This window comes from Lepus europaeus, chromosome 17, assembly GCF_033115175.1.
Source record: "Lepus europaeus isolate LE1 chromosome 17, mLepTim1.pri, whole genome shotgun sequence".
Classification (NCBI taxonomy): Eukaryota; Metazoa; Chordata; class Mammalia; order Lagomorpha; family Leporidae; genus Lepus; species Lepus europaeus.
The window spans coordinates 44,169,318-44,175,766 of record NC_084843.1 but is presented as its reverse complement, the minus strand read 5'-3'; the positions used below and the strand labels follow the sequence as shown (position 1 = coordinate 44,175,766).

General features: G+C 34.7%; 1 pseudogene; it reads right to left on the bottom strand.

The window, feature by feature from the left end:
- Nucleotides 1–778: 778 nt before the first annotated feature.
- LOC133775790 (transcription factor Spi-C-like) lies at nucleotides 779–1,480 on the bottom strand (annotated as a pseudogene).
- Between the last annotated feature and the right edge of the window lie 4,969 nt (nucleotides 1,481–6,449).

Genomic DNA, 6,449 nt, shown 5'->3' with positions numbered 1-6,449 from the left:
TATCTAAATATTAATTTTTAGTTACTGGTATTATCTTTGACATTATAGAACTGACTAAACACAAAACCCTTCTTAACATGGAGCTGACCTTCCTAGCAATGCTAAAAGGAAGGGGAAAAATTTTAAATCTCGAACTACGTGGTGAAAAGTTTTATACATATTTTTCATGAACTTTTTGCAGACACTTCCTATAAATCAAATCATCAGTGCTAACATTGCTAATCTAGAAGTAAACATTGCACAGAGAATAGTAATACCAAGCATTCAGTCTATACTTTCAGATGAGAGTTGGTTATTTGAAATTGTGAATAGGGAGAATTTCCCATAAAATTAGTACAGGTTATATTCTATTTGATAAAAGACAGCAACGATGGCATTAATCACTTCTCTGTTTCTCCATCTCTCCAGTACGATCATCTTTCTCTATCTGTGGGGAATTTTTCTCCTGGGATACCTACATCCATGGATGCTCAAGTCCCCGGAACAAAATGCCATAGTCCTTGCATAGAACCTACTCAAATCCTCTCATACACATAAAATCACCTCTAGATTATCTTTAATACCTAACACAGCACTGTGTAAATAGATGTAATATTGTGTTGTTTGGTAATAATGACAAAATATTCAGTAGATTACATTTTTTTCATATATTTGTTACTCCTGACGGGCTGAACCCATGAAAACACAGATATGGAGAGTCAATTGCATTTGCTTTACATGAAAGCCCTGAAGTTTATAGAAGTTTCAAACCAGATTAACACGAACTGGGAGAGCGTATTTAGCTATCTGAGTGAATTAACTCATGGTAATTGGCATGCATATAGTTGTGATTTGCATTCCAGATATTTAAACTGAGATATTCCTGATTAAATTGAAGGTACTGTGAGTAGAAAATCTCTTTTCTCAAGACATAAGATGGAGAGAGTCTTCGGAGAATGGCCTTGCTGAAATGGTCAGTTAGTTTTCTCTGGATTTTGATTTCCCCAGTTCTGGTAAGTCATAGTCTCCCAGTTGCCTTTTCTTTATCCCTAAAGTTTAGCAAGTTTTTAACTGTTTTTTGATGATCAACTGAAAGATCTCTTTGTTTTTATCGACCCATTTGTTTGAGGATGCTACCTCAGGATTACAGTTATTCATGAAGGTATTCAAACAGAGCTTCTTGCTTCTTTCTGCTGTTTCCTCCTTTTTGTGGGAAATAGGAAGTTGTACCAACTGGTTTTCAGTTGTGTTCTGCAGAGACTGGTGAACATTTCCTTCAAGATAGAGATCTGCAGCACCATTTATTATGGTTCTTCAATTAGGAACAAGTTCTTCTTGTAGGCACCGTTCCATAGCAGTGGGAATTTCCTGACATAAGACAGTGGTTTACAAAAGCCAGGTAATCTGGGAAGTACTAGAAATCTCCAGGTGAATGCTGCCTGAGTGCCTCAAAATCATCTTCAAGTGCTTTACCCAGTTTGTCTTGTTCACCATCCTTCATTAATAAACTGATAATCCCATTTCATGCTACCTGTCCATCAGAGTCCAATTAGCACCCACTTGTAGGGGTGGAGATAAGTTTCCCTTGTATAAGACATGTGTGGTTGTGGCTGAAAACACTATGGACCTAGGCAGCTTGATTATGAGCTCTTGGTCTTTCATCTATCACCTTTGGTATTGAGTCTTTCTGGCTATGAAATTGTGAAGATTTTTTATATGTTTTATTTATTTCAGGGGTAGAGGGACAGAGATATATATTCTCTCTCTCTCTCTTACACACACACATATACACACATACACATACACATACAGATCTTCCTGCTAATGCAGGAAGCTGGAGTTGGAAGCTAGAACTGGTATCAAACCCTTGTACTCTGATATGGGATGAAAATTCTTAACTAGTATACTAACCTCTAAGCTAAATACCCATCCCTGAGTTTCAAAGTTAGAAAAATTAAAGGATATACCTTTTAATGATTTATGAGGCTGAAATGACATATTTGTAAAGGACTTGGAGTGCTACTATGTAGGTGTACATCAAATATCAATTTGGTGACTTAGTTAGCCAGCAATTATAGGAATTTTAGTAACTCAGAAGAGGTACTAAATTCAGTACAAAACCAATGATATAAAATATTCCATGTAAATCATAATATTCTATCAAATAGCTTAAAGTTATAGAGGAAGATTGGCCCTAATACTGCTGCATACCTAGAATGTAGCAAGAAGAGAATGAGATGACCAGAGTTTTGAATAATCTCTGTGCTGACCATCTGTGCTCATTAATCTCTCAACTGCAAGTAACATATCTATAAAATATAAATTATAGTAATTTTGACTGACAACTTCCCATGGGTCCACCAAAACAACTTGATAATCAAGTAAAGTTAGATTTATTATCTACTACAAAAAATGGCAGTACCAAGTGAATAGTTTTAGTACATTTTAGAAAGGAGTGAGGATTTTTAGCTGTAGGACTTAAGGACAAGCCTTTGAGGTTTAAGAAGGCCTTTCAACAGATATGTAAATGAGGTTTGGTAAAATTAATAATACAATAGTTTAGCACAGGTTGATACAACAAGGTGAGGAACTCAAGTCTTCATAAACAAACAGCTGCTTGATCAGCACACAGTTTACCTAGTGACTTTCTGTCCTGAGATGGAGGTTACTTGTCCAAATGCACAACTATTGTCCTATAAAGAGGACTATCTGACCAGTAAACTATTTGTAGAAATGGATTTTTTTCCAAGTTATTGCAGCAAACACAATATTTACTGATTTACAGTCTTGCTGTCCTGTGGAAAAATTTCCTGAAACAAAATCAAGTCACACAGATGAAGACACCCTTAGTTGTTAGTCTCATAGATAAGCTATATGGATGAAGACAGTCTCAATTCTCACTTTTTAAAAAGGAAAACAACTTTAGGAGGCAGAAACATATAAAAATAATAGAACTGTGTAGTGGAATGGGACTTTAGAAATCACCTCATTCACATCAATCTCCTCACTCCCCATCTGATGGATGAAGGAGATGAAACTCAGAGTAAAAAAGACAAATTATTTCTCCACACTCTACCTCTAGAGTGACACACTCATGTCACCCCTAAGTTAAGACTTCTCTTGTGGGTCTCTGACCTCATTATCTAATCAAAAAACATCATCTAAATCCCAGCTCAAACTGTGCAATGTTCCTACTTTCAAAGTTTCATCTCTCTCTGACTTTACAGACAAGCTTCAAAATATGTAGATAGAAGAGAGATGACCAGAAGTAAATAAAAATGTGCAGCTGTGTGCAAGTGGAGCCAAACACATACACACATACACAGACAAGAACACACAAATTTAAAAAATATTCCCGAAGCCAGAGATTTAGATTACTAAAATTTGCATTCAAATCGAACAGGGCAATTTTCTCAAAGATTTCTTCATTTCTCTATCAGCTAAAGACCTAATCAATATGCATAAGTTTTGCATATTAAGGAGTTTCCTTTAGTCTCAAACCACCTGCCAACAGCACAAAGCAATTGGTGCTTTGGTAGATTGCATTACAAAATTATTACACCAACTGAAATTTCAAATCACTAAATTATACATAACAATCTAATAGTTACTTTCCCATCTTGATGATAATTAAGCTGCTTATAAGTAAGTATTTGCTCTTAAGTATGTATTTAAGGAAAGCCCAGTTCTTACATTTTTCTTTTTAAGTGGACCGAAAGTACACTAGATTCTATTCAGTTCTTCCTTCAACTTTTACTTTGGAATCTAAATGTATTTAAAATTTTTCCAGGTGAGATTTTTTTTTTTTTTTTACTTTGAATGTCTGACCAAGAAGTATTGAGCAAGAGCCACCTCAGTATTCCTCAAGAAGGCCACATGTCTAATGATTAGATGTGGACCTTTATATTCAGTAGGTAAGCATGTTGCAAATTCTGAATTTTTTGTAATTATTAGGCATATCGCTTTAGAAAATTTGCTACCTTCATTATTTCTTGTTACTTCATTTGTAAAATGAGAAGTCTGATGAAATTTTACAAGATAATACATGCAAGATAAGTGAACAGTCAAAATAAATCAAAAGTATGCATATGTGAAAGGTTTTGTAGCAAAATTTTAAAATACCAATGGAAAGTATAGTTTTCTACTTATGTAGAAACTATATTGCAGTACTACAAATTGTTATTTTTAAAAATTATACAACTATTTATTACAAGAACCTAATGCCAACTCCCTACTCATTAATGGGGCATTGGCTTCTATAGCATTTTTTCTTTAAGTAGTTATGAAATAAATAAAATATCAAGATATACTTTGCTAATTGTGTCATGTCTTGTTCAAACGAGCTGTCATTATAGGAGTCTACAGTCTGATTAAATCACCCATTCCTTAGGATGTGGCTTAGAGTACCCGAATCCCTGAGGAGCCTATGTGTGCATGGGGATGAATCCCAGTCTTCATGGCATAAACCAGACTGAACTTTTTAAACAAGCACTAAAAGTTTTTACATTTTATGTATTTTTATAATATATATTTTCAACATTATATAAACTATAAGAATATTGTATAAGAACAACAAACTAGGGCAAGTGATTGGCTAAGTAGTTAAAACACCACTGGACATCCATATTTTATACACAAGTGATAAGACTGAGTTCTAGCTCCACCCCTGATTCTAGCTTCCAGCCAGCAGTTGATGACCCACCTGAGAGATCTGAATTGAATTCCTGTCTCCTGACTTCAGCCTCCTCAAGCCCTGGATATTGTAGACTTTTGGGGAATGGATCAACTGATGAGAGCTCTAGGAAGATTTCCCACTACTCCCTCTCTCCCTTTCTCTCTCTCTCTCATGACTCTCAAATAAAATGAAATAAAATAATTAGGAGTAGATAATTAGCATAACCATACTTAGAAATGATCATAAATTCACAGATTTTTCTGATGAGATATAAAGGAGGGTATTCAGAACACACAGAGGCAGAGCTGAAGAAATCAATTTTTTGAAGATGAACTCATAACTATGGAAAAGAAAATTAAAAGTAACCCCAAAAATATCTAAATCATACAAACTTGGCTTCTCAATGTGCATTCCAAAATTCTACTGTCTTCTACAATTAGTCTGGAATTATTGGAAATTTTTTTTTTTTTTTGACAGGCAGAGTGGACAGTGAGAGAGAGACAGAGAGAAAGGTCTTCCTTTTGCCGTTGGTTCACCCTCCAATGGCCGCCGTGGCAGCACGCTGTGGCCGGCGCACCATGCTGATCCGTTGGCAGGAGCCAGGTGCTTAATCACTGTAAGGTATTTGTTATATTTGTTATATTATCCAGTCATAGGCCACATGTATAATTTTCATATTACTGACTTTAGGCACATGAAAAACACTAACTTATTATTCCTCTAAATTGTAATCCTTGAAACAATGAGTTTCTTTTTGAAAATAACTCTTTTATATAAAGAAAGTTCCAAGTATAAAATGTCAAGATGATATTATCTGAAACAAATGCATCAGTTATATCCAGTGACTTACATATAATTTTATCATAATAACTAGGAACATATCATCCAAAGCTTCGGTTCACCTGCTTCAACACCTATCTCCAGCTTTCTGAGTGAAGAGGGAATATTTCAGGATGATTGCGAGAATGATAAGCAGCAAACGTAGCACCCACCTAAATCTATCACACAAGACCACACAAACACCTGTTCATAAGAAAGTGCTTTAGATCCTTAGAGGGACTCAACAGACAAATTTTGGTTTCAAGTGATTACTTAGTAGCAGAAATATTTTCTGAATGCAACACAGAAACAGAGAGCCCTTTGCTTCTTTCTCTGCCACCTAAAACCAGAATTATCTTATAATAAACAAATCATTACTCTGCTTTGAATTCTTCAGTAACTCTCCTATAACTTAGCATAAGTCAAAGTCTACCCATAAACTATTTACAACCTCACCTGCCATTATCTTCTGATGGTGTTTACTTCTCTAACCATCTTCCACTGAACCCAGAGTCTTAACTCTGACATTCTTTGAAGATAATCTATTCCCATTTTAGTCTTTGTATTTCTTGTTTTGTTCTACTTAGAATATTCTTCCTTTTTGTAACTGCATAGTATATTCCTTCGCTTTCTTCATATTTCATTATTTTTAATAGCAAAATTTTAAAGATCTTCTATGGTCATTTTATTTTTTTTTGAACTACAGAACAACCTATTTTCTTTCCTTGTTTCATTTTCCTCCACAAACCTTAATAATATCAAACACAATGCATACCACTTATTTGTTTCATTGTTATTAATTCTCTAGAATGGGTAAGGGATCTGAATAGACATTTCTCTGAAAAACACATACAAATTGTCTATAAGCATGAAAATATCCTCAACATCATGAGTCATGAGACTACTAGAAATCAAAATCATGATGAGATAATACTTCCTTCCAGGAATTGCATAGTTGTTGCTTGGATTCCTTTAT